This window comes from Argopecten irradians, chromosome 11, assembly GCF_041381155.1.
Source record: "Argopecten irradians isolate NY chromosome 11, Ai_NY, whole genome shotgun sequence".
Lineage (NCBI taxonomy): Eukaryota > Metazoa > Mollusca > Bivalvia > Pectinida > Pectinidae > Argopecten > Argopecten irradians.
The window spans coordinates 35,047,029-35,063,386 of record NC_091144.1 but is presented as its reverse complement, the minus strand read 5'-3'; the positions used below and the strand labels follow the sequence as shown (position 1 = coordinate 35,063,386).

At 35.8% G+C, this 16,358-nt stretch overlaps 1 pseudogene; it reads right to left on the bottom strand.

Moving 5' to 3' along the window:
* Positions 1 to 672: 672 nt before the first annotated feature.
* LOC138334592 (uncharacterized) lies at positions 673 to 15,954 on the bottom strand (annotated as a pseudogene).
* Between the last annotated feature and the right edge of the window lie 404 nt (positions 15,955 to 16,358).

Below are 16,358 nucleotides of genomic sequence, written 5' to 3'. Positions count from 1 at the left end.
CGCTAATAATTAAATAATTTCTTATTTTTAAAATGCATATAGCAAAACAAACTTTACTAAATAAACTAGTGTAAATACAAAATGTAGAGTAATAAATCATATATATAGTTGTGTCCTCTATACAAGACTGCACACTTTGCATCTAAAAGGAACTCCTACAGCATTGGCCATCTGTTCTCTCACGCAGTGGTTCTTTTTGTGAAAGACTGGCACAGGTTTGGCATTGTAACTGAAAAGATAAAATTGAAATTAGATAAATAGATGAACCACTGATAAGCTCATATTTGTTTGCTTTTTTATTTAATGTAAAGATAATCTTTTGTTAACACAGGACTTAAGATTTACATTGTGACCTCATTATAAGAAGTGAGAAAAGTGTTAAAAATACTGCAAGATAAATACAAACGGAAAGTCATATCAAACAAAGAAAAGGACCTACAATATTGTTCTGGTCTTCATTGGTGGTTTCAAATCCGTAACAAGGACACTGCTTTTCAATGTATACTGCAAAATGTACAAAAGAATCAGTTACAAAATTGTAAACCATCAGTATTGCAATTGTGTCTCTTTATGGATATTTGAGTATCAAAGTACAGACAGTTTCTAAAATCGAGTACCGTTAATGCAATTGAGTAAAACATTTCTGAATAACTTAGAATTGAAAATTAACTTTTACACTACAATGTATGTTTTTTTTATCTTATCTTCATAAAGTAGGAATGTACGTGCAATCTCCCTTCTCTTCGATTCCACATCAGTCCTGGAGATACCCAACAATGTTTCTCCTGTCAGATGTCTTTCTGCAAACAGAAATTTAGTAAATAAAAAATAGCAATAAATGCAGTAGGACTTGATTTTTACATCAAGTGGAAGATAAATGTAAAAATTCCCCAAGTAGTTTGCAGAGCATGTTGCACTTCTGACATCAGAAGGCTTTAAGTTACCAAGATTGCATTGAACAATTGAATATTTAACGAATCATAATTGAATCACATTGAAATTTTTAAAATAGGGAAAAATAGATGGAAACATAAAAATTAAATAGGTCAATTTTTTTTCTCCATAATTCATCATGATTGAGACTTATTTAACCCTGACTTACCATCAAACAGTACACTCCACAGTTGCAGCTGTCTTGTTGTTGAGCGTGATCTTTGGTCTCTAAATGCCAGGATGTTTTATACATCAGAGTTTTATTGAGATAATGTTTGTAAATGATATGAAAAATTACACATGAATATACATTTATGTACATTTTTTTAGTAATTCATGTGTCAAAATATACTGCAACTATGATAAATATACTGCAACTATGATAAATTATCTCAATGAATAAAATTTATACACAGTTTTGATAGTTAAATGTAAAGGTATTTTTTCAATTAAAAAAACGAGATTCCATTGCTACCTTTCAATCTATCTCATTAGTTATTACTGGTACTTGACAGTTATAATCATAGTCTACTAATCTACTAATTCTTATTCTTCAACAATGACGGACATTATTGTTTTGAAAATGGGTTACCTCCAGCTGTTAATTGCCCTTCTTAGCTGACACGAAGTTTCCCCTAGTGGGTTTTAAAAGAACACAGCTCCTCGTTTTGGTTCCACAATCTGATAAACAAATAATCACCTATATATGACATATCCACGTACCAATATCGGATGAAATGGGAAAAGATATTATTTACTTGTGTGAACATTTCATTAACACACAATAAATGTGTTTGCCCAAAACATTGTAAGGTTGATATACTTAATTATACGATAACAGGGTGTAAAATAATTCACTTGAAATGCAATATCCTCTACTTATTCTTCACATAATTTTTTATCTGTTTTTGTGATTAGGAACTGATTGATATGTCATGTTACTGTGAGTGTTACGTCATATCATTCAGACGAAATGATGTAGTTTTTTTGCTCACAAAGAAATGATGTCACAATCAATAGAAAGACAACTCTGTAATATTCGAAGATGAAATATCTTTCCTTGGGTACAATTTTTGTTCTTCAATAATTATTTTATGAACTGCTCACCACTAAATCCCAGTGGCCTCCTCGTTGATGGTAAGCTTCTACTATAAAGTCATACTCCATGACGCGGTACTGAAGAAACAAATCATATATTTAACCATATTTTCAGTGAAATATACTTGTTTTGATCAACACCTTATAAATTTTAAGATTAAACACTACAAATTTGTATTACAGTTTTATATTAGAACAAGGAGGGGGTGACTTCCATGATGAAAGCATAACGTAACTACAAAAATCTGATTGATACCTTATTGTGAAATTGGCAACAGACTGAAATTATGATTTAAAAATATGTGCAGAATTTCACCCAACGAAAATTTATAATGACACCATACCTTTTTACCAGTATTCACAACATGGGTATCATTGATAATGTTGGTCATTGTTGATACTGCTTCATGTTTGACTTTTATTCCTTTGTCCAGTTCCTTTTGTGCTAAACAGGCAAGGTAACTATCCATGACCTATATTAATAACAAAGGTTTAAAAATATTAAAAAAAACAAAATCCAACCTAACCATATTTAAAGTAGTAATTCTATTGAAAAAGCTGATATCAAAGTACCAAAATCAATGCATGTATGTCATTGTCCTTATTTGATAAAATTTATAATAATAATCATATGTTTTTCAAATAATACATCTATCATTTATAACATTTTCATACTTACCTGATCAGTTAACCACTTTCCTCTTTTCAAAGATTTGATATCCAAATCAGTAATATTAAATCCATATACTTTTGTTAGTATATAATTGGACTCCTTAGATTGCTCCCAAATGCGATCAACATGATTCAGAGCTGAAAATATCAACACAATATCTAAATACAATGTATGGTGGAAAAAGAACTTATCAAAGTGTTCCATTAAGACCTAACTTCTCATGTGGTTTCATAAGTCATCATTTGAAGCATTTAGCAATTATTGGAAGGAACATGTGCGATCTGCATCTTGAATCAAGTTCTGCCATTCACCGTGTGACATTTCTTTTACCATTTCTAAAGATTCAAATTGAAAAGCCATGACTGCGATATTAAAAAGTAAAAAAAAAACAAAGGAGGCAACATATCATAAGGTTTCATCCTATAATATAGATATGTATATAACTTATTAAATAAAGTGTTGTCTATCTTGTAAACAGCCCCAGATTTACCCCTCTTTTTATTCTGATTTGTTTTATAGTATTAAGTTAATTTTACGACAGCCTAAATCAATATAAGTTGATACCTGTTATACCCTCTTGAAGTTGTTTGTTCTCGACAATGCCATCAACAATGATGGTTGATGATGCATCAATGGTATTCGAAATGGTATTGGACTACACAGGTTTTTTTCCTCAACGGTTTAGTTTCAGTCTGCTAGGTTTTTCATTTTTCTGTGCAGCCACCTTGTTTTTGTTGAGGTGGTGGTGCCTCCTCACACAGACCGTGATCTTTATATAAATTGTTATTGATCTTGATGATCTCAATATCAAGGACATCAATTAGTGCATTCAAAGCGTCTTCATGCTGACACAGGTATGTCGCATTCTGCAGGAGAGACAACTTTTCTCTACATGTGATGGTAAGTGCTTTAAGTTTTATTGATGTTTTCTTTGCTAGAGGCAAATCACCAACATCCGTTTCTTCCCCACTTGTTGCATTGGATACGATGTCTGGGTCCTCAAGCAATTATTCTGGGATTGAACCTGAAGTCACAGGAATCTTCACTACCACATCATCAATGTTGAAGAAGGGTGAACTCCTGTAATGTTCAGCTACATCCTCCCATGAATACTGGCTATGTGCGAAGACCCCAAACATGTGTTTACAAGGCAACAATGTCCAGCTCCAAATGTGGCAGTTGCAGCTTGGCAGTCCATTACCACAATCCAAGTTTACAATGTAAAACTGTTTTTCAACAGCTGACTGACTAGACACCTGAAAACTTTGGCATGATTATGTAAACTGTATTCAAACACTTAATTAGTAGATATCAGAAACATATTGCCTACCTTGCAAACTTTGGCAAAATGAAGGACTTCCCTGTTTATGTCTAATTCAAATCATGTAAAAATTTAATTTTAATCAATACAAACCTATGCCCTTTATGTCTAATTCAATCAATACAAACATATGCCCTTAATTTGTCAACATGCATAGATATACCTTGTAGGAAATATACATGACATTGCGAATTTTGAAAACATTTCTCAAGATAAAAGAATACGAAATATAACTCAAAATTCATTTTGGCTGTCGGATGGCCATTTTGTTATATTAATTTGACTTAAAACTATATATGGGCACAACTATTGACCATGGGGCAAACCATATTTATTTATGTAATAATGATTATTATAAAAAAAACATATTACCATTTGAAAACCAATGGTTAAGTTTCTCTGATAATGAAAGGCTGAAAACTCCCCTGAAATGACAAATCACCCACATGCTTTACATCGTTTTAGCTTATAGTTTCAGCAAGCTCTATTTTGCTCAAGCAAAGTTGTTGGCCCTGCAGGTAGGGCGTTAGAATCATTGTACCTGCTGCACCTTTTGCATGATTGTAAAAGGCGACTAAATTTAGGATCTAGTTTTTTCTCTTCTTCCGAACTGTTTATTTGTTTGATTAATTAACGTCCTATTTACAGCCAGGGTTATGTAAGGACGGCCTCCCATGTATGCGGTTTGTTGCGTGTATGTGTGCGAGGTGCGTGTTTTGGGAGACTGTGGTATATTCGTGTTGTGTCTTCTTGAATAATGGAACTGTTGCCCTTTTTATAGTGCTATATCAATGTAGTATGCCGCCGAAGACACCAAGCGACACACCCCACCCGGTCACATACAGACAACGGGCGAACCAGTCGTCCCACTCCCGTTATGCTGAGCGCTAAGCAGGAGTAGAAACAACCACTTTTATAGACGTTGGTGTGTCTCGGCCAGGGGACAGAACCCAGAGCCTTCCTCACAGGGGCGAACGTCCAACTTCAGGCCAAAAGTGAGGCGGTGACAAGGAAGGTATTAGGAAACAAAGTCAGTCTCCCAAAACACACACCTCGCACAACTTACACGCAGCACACCACATACATGAGAGGCCGTCCTTACATGACCATAGCTGTTAATAGAACGTTAATTAATCAAACAAACAAACAAACAAATTGATGAAGGTTGTCGGTCTGTTTCGGAGGTATAAAGGCAGCTCAGAATCATATGCTTAAGCAGACTGTTGCCATTGCATTGTCTCTGATGTACCTAATTGATGTAAAAATAACTGAGAAATAAAAAAAAAATCATTCAAATAACGTTTTCCCTACTTTGATATAAACATGATAAAAAGCGGCATGAAAACAAATGCTATACAAAAAGCTTCAAGGTACCAAAAACTTATCAAGGTACTTTTTTGTTTTCTTCCTTCAATATGATGCATGATCACCATGTTAGAAGTATTTTGACTTTTGGTATAATTAGCGCATACACATATTATATAAACATATGCCAGTAAATAAAAAACAAGAGGCTCAGAGGGCCTGTATCGCTCACCTGGTTTGTAATGCCTAGTAATGTTCTGAATACAGGTTCATTGTTTCTTTTCTGAAGGAATTTGAATATTTACCTCTAATTCCCCTATTGGGCCCCACTCTTTCTGCTCCAGGAGGTCAAAGCCAAAATTTATACAAATTCTGTTTACCCCAAGGATGTTTCTGGGCCAAATTTGGTTGAAATCCAAGCAGAACTATATGACTAGTAGCGATTTATAGGATTTACCTCTATGTCCCCTATTGGGCCCCGCCCCTTTTGGCCCCGGGGGATCAGAGCCAAAATTTATACAAACTCTGTTCCTCCTCCCCAAGGATGTCTTTGGCCAAATTTGGTTACAATCCATGCAGAACTCTAGGACAAGTAGCAATTTATAGGATTTACCTCTATGTCCCTTATTGGGCCCCGCCCCTCCTGCCCCGGGGGGTCAGAGCCAAAATTTATACAAGTTCTGTTCCCCTTCCCCCAAGGATGTTTGCTGCTAAATTTGGTTACAATCCATGCAGAACTCTAGGACAAGTAGCGATTTATAGGATTTACCTCTATTTCCCCTATTGGGCCCCGCCCCTCCTGCCCCCGGGGGGTCAGAGCCAAAATTTATACAAGTTCTGTTCCCCTTCCCCCAAGGATGTTTGTGGCCAAATTTGGTTACAATCCATGCACAACTCTATGACTAGTAGCGATTTAAAGGAAATGTTGACGAACGGACGATGGACACCGCGCCAGGACATAAGCATAAAACATAAAAATCTGTCTTACTGAATAAATTTCATAACATTTTCAAATGTAGGTTAAAAATGAGCGCATAGTTAAAGATGCTCCACCGCCGACAGAGCATAAATGATATTCATCATTTGAACAATAATTGATGTTTAATCGTGTATATATATGCCTAATTAACACAAAAAATAATATGAAATAATTTATTTCGCCTTTGGTGCATGCGCAATCATTACTTCATTCCATGTAAGATATAGTGCCACGGAATTTTTTCGGGATGCAATTAATTATTTTTCATAGTTTTAACTTGAAGTAAAATTAGAAGCTCAAACTTTTTAATGGTGGTAATGATGTAAAGTAAGTAACTTTTGTACCCGAAGAAAAATACTAAATCGTCTGCTCTTGTTTTTGATAGTGAAAAATACCAGTTGTCAGCGGTGGAGCATCTTTAAGATATACAACAATTAAAGCTAATATACTAAAATGTTATTCATTTTGGATTTGAAATTGTTATATGATAGGATGTAAGCACTAAGCATACTAAAGGCATACTAAAAAGATACTGTGGCAAACAAATATATCAGCTGCTGATGATAATACAAAGCTCCAATACAATAACTTCATACACTTACTCGTCGCATGCACTGTACAACTAAACAAAACAAGAGGCCCATGAGCCTTAGCGGTCACCTGAGTTCGGATACAGAATGAAACAATGACACAAAAACACTATATATTGGCCCATCAGCAATCTGATTAAAATACAGATCCTTATTATCACTACGTTTGATAAAAGGATCTGATAAAATCCCATTAGGGGTCATGTCCAGGTGACCTTTGGAAATGGCCAATCAAATTGCTACTTGCAAAATTTTGATAGTGAATTTCAGGGACGAAATAGCTGAAAAAAACTGTCAGAATTATTTTGGTTTACATAGTCATCTCGCCCAAAGAGCACAATAAAGCTAATTGTATATGTCTACTAGGACGAAATATCGTTTTCAATGGATGTGACAAGGTGTAGAAAATGTATCTTATATAAAGACCACGTGGTCTAAAGGTCATCTGGACTTGACCCCCTATGGGATATTGTCAGATCCTTTATATAACGGAGTGGTTATAAGGATCGGTATTTTAATCAGATTGGCCCATCAGGCCCTTGAAACCAGTCAGTAATTTTATAACTGACTTTTCAATCTATGAAGAGTATCTGGTTTTTCTTATTTTAATCATTTTGACCCCTTTTGGCCCCGCCCATCTACCCCTGGAGGTTGGCCAGGACCAATATGGATATGATGCTAAAATGCTATCACAGGGTAATAATTCTAACCAAGTTTGACCTATTGAAAATTAAGCAAATAATGCTCATAAATGTGTTTTTCCAATATCAATTAAAGTAGATTTGACCCCTAATCAGGGGAAAGTCTGAGATGCCAGGGCCATGAAATTCACAATTTTTGTAAAGGGCCTTAAAAAGACCTTCGAATCTATGAAGAGTATTTGGTTCCATCAAATTTGTAAATTCAGAAGGAGACTTTTGAAATTTTAGCCATTTTGACCAATTTTGGCCCCACCCTCTGGCCCCTGGGGGTCGGCCAGGACCAATATGGATATGATGTTAAAATACTATCTCAGGCTAATAATTCTATCAAAGTTTGACTCATTTTCTATTACACATGACCAAATAATGCTCAAAAATGAGTTTTCCCTATATAAACTATAGTAAATTTGACCCCCTCCCAAGGGGGAAACGTGATACCCCAGGGTCATATAATTCACAATTTTTGTAAAGGATCTCAAGACCTTTCAATCTATGAAGAGTATTTGATTCTGCCATTTCTGGAATTTCAGAAGAAGATTTTTGAAGTTTTAGCCTCTTTGACCCCTTTTGGCCCCACCCCTCAGGCCCCTGGGGGTCAGTCGTGGAAAAATTGTTAATAAGATTCAATGGCCATCTCATACTGATAATTCTGACAACATTTGACTTATATCCTATTACAAATGACCAAATAATGCTCAAAAATGTCTTTTCCCTATATAAACTATAGCAAACTGGGGGTCTGGGACCATATAATTCACAATTTTGGTTGACCTTTGGCTGTGGAAGGTTTCTGCAAAATTTCAACAAATTTGGTTCAGTAGTTTTGGAGAAGAAGTCGAAAAAGTAAATTGTTTATCGCCATACGACATTTTACATAGTCTAATTAAAATCCTTATTATCTTCATTTTCAATTTGTTTTCTATTGCAATAAAATTCTAAATTTTGGTTCCTTTAAAAAATATGCATTTAACGCTTGTACAAAAATTAAATATGTAAAATAAAAAAAATAAAAAAAATTGTAAACTTCAATACCGATTAAGATAATCATTATTGCGACTTACTTTAACATCAGGGTTGGTAAGTATTCCTGGAGAAGTGTTGAACTCATCCCCGACAGATTATGGTTCTTTCTTCTCCAGGAACTGATATTTGAAGACTTTGTTTTGTCTCTCTAGGACATTATTTGTATTTACCAAGAGGCCTTTTCTATATATGTTTGCCCATACCTATCTCTTTTAAAATTAAAATTACAGAATAATAGCATTGATAAACTAAATAAATCATTAAGAAGAAGGACACATTGTCATGTTCTTCCATTATGTGAGGCTATTTCTATCTAAATTAGGGTGACAATATGTATCTGCTATATCAGTTGATAACTATTTTATGTCAACTGAAATTAAAAGTTTGGTAATACTATCAGGTCATGTTCATTTTTCATTCTGTTGAGTGATTAGGATTGAGATGGTTTCTGAGGTATCCAACAAAATGACTGTTAGCAAAGAAATTCCTTGGGGTGGGGTTGTTACCCCTAATTAAGGATTCAGAAAAATCTTATAAAGTTAAGCTCAGGGATATCCATGTCATTAAACTTACCTTTGCTTCAGTCATCCAAGTCTTTGTGAACCAGTTTCGAAGGCGACTGTTGCTGGACCAGTAAGACGAATTTTGCAGTTTATGTAACGCATCTTCATATTCTGACGTGGTGCATGCATGGGCACATCTCCTAAGCATTGACAGTATGGTGTCAAGACACTGGCTAACACCATTATCTGTTTTGCTGACCCATCTTTTCCAACTTTGTTAAAATGAAATGCATTTAATTACAGTACACAAATAACGATGGTCTTAGGGCGTCTCCTTGCTGCTAATTTGTATGTCGGGTACAGACTATTTACATAAAATCCGATGGTCTTAGAACGTCACCCTGAGGAACTATTCGAAAAAGAGACTATTATTAATATAATCCAGTTGTGACGTAACCGAAGGACCAGATTATTAACAACCAATACCGTAAGGTCTCGTGTGTTTGTAGTGAATGGTGAGCTTACAATTGTGGAAGGCTCCGGATTTCCGTGTTGTGGTTCTTACTGTGTAGTAGAGGCGAGGTTTCTGGCGAATATGTGTCCCGTATATAGCGGGAATGGTCTCTGTACTTTGCGTTGTGTTATTCTGTAATCTCAGATACTCATTCCTCAAAATGCACCTTTCCACCATGTTTTTTTAGGCGGGAGATGAGAGAAATGAAACCAAAAGGCAGAGATAACAGTCCCAGTATTTCAATTATAATAGAATTCAACGTGAAACTAACCAATGAATATAGCAAAAATTTCTGCCATAGTCAGTATTGATAACACTTCTAAAGCTTAACAACAAACCTAACGACAATAAATGATACTGAGTATTCTGGATTATGGACAATATGCGGACGAATAGGAGAAATAGTTATTAACTGTAGCAAAAGAGTCACCAAGGAAATAAAAATCACAAGTCTTTTTTATATATTTTTATACATGCAAAATGACCAACTTACTCATTTCGTAAAAAAAATAGTCTTTTTGTTTGGAAATATTCCTATATTTCTCCTCTACGTTACATATCACTACCAACTCTAGCTAGCTAGGCCTAATACACAGCATACATGGGAGGCCGTCCTTACATAACTCTGAATGTTAATATGACGTTAATTGAATCCTACATCCTACAACTAACGTGGTATAATATGTATCGCCTAGGAGAAATATACGAACTGTACGCAGTCCTGGTCCTTCTCACTAACACTATATTATATATAGTTCAACTAAACTCAGCTGTTTGTCCGATTATATTTACGTCCTATTAACAGCCAGATATGTAAGGGCGGCCTCCCACGTATATATTGTGTGTGCGAAGTGCAAGGTGCGTGTTTTGAGAAACTGCGGTATGTTCGGATTGTGTCTTCTTGTATAGTGGTACTGTTGTCCTTTTTATAGTGCTATATCACTGAAACATGCCGCCGAAGAAACACCCCACCCGGTCACATTATACTGACAACTGGCGAACCAGTCGTCCCACTCCCGTTATGCTAAGCGCAAAGCAGGAGAAGAAATTACCATTTTCGAGCAAGGCGGTGCCAATGGAGGGATTAGGAAAGATAAAGTCAGGTAGGTAGAAGAGAAAATAGAACATCCTATATTCAGCCGCCTTTTACGATCATGCAATAGTACAATTCTGTCTTCTAGCCATTACCAGTATATAAACTTATAATCCTATTTGTGAACCAATACTGGTTCTATCGAGCCATACGGCCCTATATACAAAGTGGCAGTTAACCCATGCTTACCTGACACAGGTGTACCTCGCGAGCTGTCCAGCTCTCTGCCTAGCGCATATGATTACACGTAATTATATATGCCGCTTCTCATCTATTAGCTATTTGGACTGAAATATCTCGAGCTATAAGCCTACCCGTAAACAAAGATTGCCGTTCAGAAGCGAAAATACAATCTAATCAAATAACAAGCGCCATTTATTCCGTAAATAACCACAGGGATTGAAATTATTCCTCACTTTACTTAAAAAAATGTTGGGCCCTGCCGGGTAGGGCGTTAGAATTGTACCTGCTGCCCCTATTGCATGATCGTAAAAGACGACTTAATTTAGGATCTTATCTTTTCTCTTCGTCCTAACTGACTTTATCTTTCCTAATGCCTCCCTTGGCACCGCCTCACTTTTGGCCTTGAGTTGAGCGTTCGCCCCTTTGAGGAAGGCTCTGGGTTCTGTCCCCTGGCCGAGACACACCAAAGTCTATAAAAGTGGTAGTTTCTGCTCCTGCTTAGCGCTCAGCATACAGTGTGAGGGACGACTGGTTCGCACATTGTCGGTATAATGTGACCGGGTGGGGTGTGATGCTTGGTGTCTTCGGCGGCATGCTTCAGTTATATAGCACTATAAAAAAGGCAACAGTTTCAATATACGAACATACCGCAGTCTCCCAAAACACGCACATATCACGTCACCACGCTACACACTTTATAAATTGAAGGCCGTCCTTACATGACCCTGGCTGTCTATAGGAGGTTGAAATAATCAAACAAACAAACAAGTAAACCTTTTTGTACGTCTGTTGCTTCCCTCAAGAATAAAATATCCGCCTTCACCTCCACTGGGATAGCCACTAATAGAGAATGCGCCGTGTTGCTCCATGAAAAACTTAATTTGATTAGGTGAAAGAATCTTACGTTTCAGATCTAAGTTGTCTATATTTCCTGATAAGATGTCATATTCAAGCCGTAGAACAAAGCAAAAAACTTTGTTCTTGCTGCGATCATAACTTCACTGTTATTTCGGCGAAAAGCACTTCTGAAAAAAACCAACGCAAATACATAAGTGAAGATGGCAAATACATAAGTGAAGATGGCACCTATCATGATAAGAAACCTTGGATCTTTAATTTCTCTACAACATTAGTAAAAACCACTGAGTGTCGGTAGTTCATCCATTTCCATGCACAACTTGACATTTGGATATACGAGTTCATCAGTAGACCCGTAAAGGAAAATTGATAAAATCTGCCAATCTGGTCTGTGGCTTTCTGGCAACAAAGTTGACCTTTTATGAAGCTGAAACCTAACATTTTGCCTAAATCTGATAGAGCTACATCCCAAAAGAGTTTAAAACAAGCTTTTGTTATGTTAATACCATAGTGTCCAAATCCTGGTTGTAAAAGAATATTTCACAATTCATCATGTTTTTCTATAAGCCGTGATCCTACAAGAAATTGCAATCCATCGCATCCTAGGATCGTCCATTTTCTGTTGCTGTTTCCAAGATTTCAAGATTCAAGATTTTTTATTCACTCATGACATATGTACATATGCAACAAGAGGTCAAAAGGAACAAAATAATAAAATAAAAATAAACGGGGAAATCATAGATTATTTTTATTTTATTATGAAATCATAGATGGACACAGTCATCAATAGACAAATTTAGATACATTGAAACTATCAATTCTATATATTGCCTTATATACATGTAGTTTAAAGATACTCTCTGAATAAAACTACTTACTTTACTTAATAGAGCTGTATTAGGGCCACTATATAATTTAATTTATCTTGTACGTACAACTTAGTATCTTGCACGTACAAGATAGTATCTTGTACGTACAACTTAGTATCTTGTACGTACAACTTAGTACCTTGTACGTACAAGATAGTATCAACTTAGTTTCTTGTACGTACAAGTTACAAGATAGTATTTTGTACGCACAAGTTAGTATCTTGTACGGACAACTTAGTATCTTGTACGGACAACTTAGTATCTTGTACGTACAACATAGTATCTTGTACGTGCAAGTTAGTATCTTGTACGTACACGTTAGTATCTTGTACGTACACGTTAGTATCTTGTACGTACAAGATAGTATCTTATACTATCTTGTTCGAACAACTTAGTATCTTGTACGTACAAGTTACTATCCTGTACGTACAAGATACTATCTTGTACAAGGTAGTATAATGTTGAAACTCTCGGTATTAAAGGCTGTGGCTGGTTTACTGTCACAATGGCATCGCATGAAGCTATACATATATTACGTACCCTTTGTCCAAAGGAAAAAAAATACCTTGCGACATGTTGTGGAGTTGTAATGCTGTGATAAGTTTCCGAACATATATATGTAAATGTTTATAACAGAGTATTAACTATGATCATCATTTGGACAGTAATTGATGTGTGTATATATGTGTAATACACACAAAAACACATATGAAATAATTTGTTTTGCTTTTGTTGTCTGTGCAATCAGTAACTCATTCGAATTAGGGCATAATGCCAAGGATTTTTTTTCGGAGGCAGTTAATTATTTTCAATACTACTATTCTGAAGTAAATAAATGCTCAAACATCTCCAATAATGGCACCAGTGTGAAGTATTTAACTTTTAATACTGAAGAAAATTACGAATTTGTTTGCTCCTCTTTTTAATAGATAAAACTTATCATTCATCGGAGATGTATCTTATCCATTTTATCAGTAAATGTATCTTATCTATAAAACAAGCGAAAGAAACTATAGTGTCAGTTTCAAAATAATGCAAGTGACTATACAGTTCCAACTTTTAATCCGGCAATTTCAAATTACGATTGTGAAAAAGATATTGTCCTCATTAATATATATTTATATTTTCAATATTGTCAAATAAGTTAATAAACCTGTGATAGTGCTTGAAGCAATGCAAAGTAGACCGACTATCTTTAATTACGAAAAATATCAGGCGGGTGACTCAATTCTGCGGTGATGAACAGCAGTTCAACTTAACTTGTATGTACAAGATACTAAGTTGTATGTACAAGATAGTAACTTGTACGTACAAGATAACTTGTATGTACAAGATACTAACTTGTACGTACAAGATACTATCTTCTACGTACAAGATACTAACTTGTACGTACAAGATAAATTAAATTATATAGTGGCCCTAATACGCCGCCGTAGTTATCACAATAAAGGCAATTATTTATTTGATTATCTAATTATTTGAATTTACATTTTAATTAGTTTTAAACTACCTATACTAAATTTACTTTAATGTTACTAATTCTGAATAAAATAAAAAAAAATCCTACTTATGTTTATTTACAACGAATCAGTCTTTTTTGGTGTCATACCAAAGTTCCGGTATATCTATTACTGTTTTCTTTACAATATCCAACATTATACCGTGGGCATTACCGAATGCAATGCTAGCCATAACTGTGTCCTTAGTCCATACAGGTCGTTCTCCTGGAAACTGTAGCAAATAGGAAGTGTCCTTTCCATCAAATGAAGTTTCTAGAACCTTTGCGTTGTTCCGTCTGTATACCTGATTGTGCTCTCTATGATATTCACATGATTTGTGTGATATTCGCATGATCTGTGTGATATTCACATGATCTGTGTGATATTCACATGATTTGTGTGATATTCACATGATTTGATATTTGTCAACTTTGTTTGTTCCTGTGTGATGTACTCAAGCATCAGTGTAGTGTTTGTTCCTGTGTGATGTACTCAAGCATCAGTGTAGGTCTTATTCTTAAATGAGAATTATTATTGTGCATTTATTGGAATCCATGCAGATTCTTCCTCTGTATCTGTATACCTCACTTTGCAGTAGAATGTACGGTGCTGCCTGGAGTAAGCGATTCTGGTGATGCAGTTTGCTTGTCTACTTTCTGATTTAATACTGGTTCTATTCTTTAGATCACAAAAATACTTGTCCCGAGATGGACGATAATATCCGTGTATTGGCGCAACTACTGCATTCTTTTTGTCGTCATCCTGTTTGCTGAAGAATTTGTGTTTGTTCAGAGGCCGATTCCTTATTCTTTTGATCATGGAATCCTTTTCTTAGGTCTTCAGGCACCATACTCTGAAAGACCCATGCGTTAGGTATAGTCCTTCTTTGTATTGCGCGTAATAATACAGTGTGTCCTTGGTACGTTTTGCAAATGTATTTTGGCAATTAACTTCTTCTCCTTGTCACGTGCTTTACTTTGTATATCTTGGCTTATTTGTATGTTATCCTGAATCTGAGTTCCTCCTTGAGTTGTCTTTTGAGTTTGTAAAACATTGTCTTGTTGTGGAGATTTTGCCATATCATTAGTCTGTTGATGTAGCTGTTGTCTCGGTGGGTTGTTGACTGGTTGGGTTTCATTTTCTTGTGATTCATCCTGCTCAGTAAGTTCTTCAGCACTAAGTTTTGTTTCCTCTGTATCGTCCTCATACTGCTCCGGAGGATAAATTGGCCTTCTTTTAGGATCATAATACGTTTTCAGTCTAACAGCATGTATTAGAGAACAGACATCTTTGTTATCACTGCATCTTCTTGAGTTTAACCGTGTCTTTTGGTCCTTTACGTATGATGTTATAGGGTCCTACCCATTTTCTGTGTAGTTTTGGTGCTGTTCCCACAAGGAATTGTGTGCAATATAACCTCACTTTGTCTCCTTCCATAAACTCTGTAGGTTTGACATATTTGTTATATTGCTTTTTGTACATATCTTGTGCAATCTGTATGTTCTCTTTTGCCAATTTTCTAGCAATGCTTTTTCAGATGTTGTGACAGATGAACCCGAAATTTTTTGGGATGAGGTCTGAATCGATTGGCATCCGCATCTCCTGTCCAAATAGCACGTAGTATGATGAATGCAATGTGGACTGTGTAGCTGGTGTCATTCGATATGACATCATGATGGCTGGTAAAACATCTGGCCATGTATCTTGCTTATCGTTGGTTGCTGAGGTTTTGGGTATTTTCCCCATTTCTTTAGTTTGGAGGTCCATCAGGATATGGCTGTTCAGTTTCGGGGAATGAGCGTAGTATCGCATAAGCCACTCCCTTCTGAAACCTCCGTGTTGGTCAACCCACTTGGTGAACTGTTTATTTGTCGATGATTAATGAAACGCCATAGCATTCCTCTTCATAATTTGTCCGTTATTGTCATTCAAACACATATTACAACTGTTAGAACTGTTACAGTATAAATTGGGGTGCTGGCCCATACTGTATTTTGGTCTAATTGCCAAGGGTCCTCTCACGCCAGCACCTCCATTCACTCTCGGGTTCCACTCTATATCATTATCCCATATGCTAAAATTAATTACTAAAATACTAAGTTAGACTTTGATTGGCAATACAATTAATTAGTGGGCGGAGTTACCCTAAAAATCCTACATTACAGTGATAATCTAACATGCCCTAACAGTAAATGCCTATGGTCAACATTGTACAA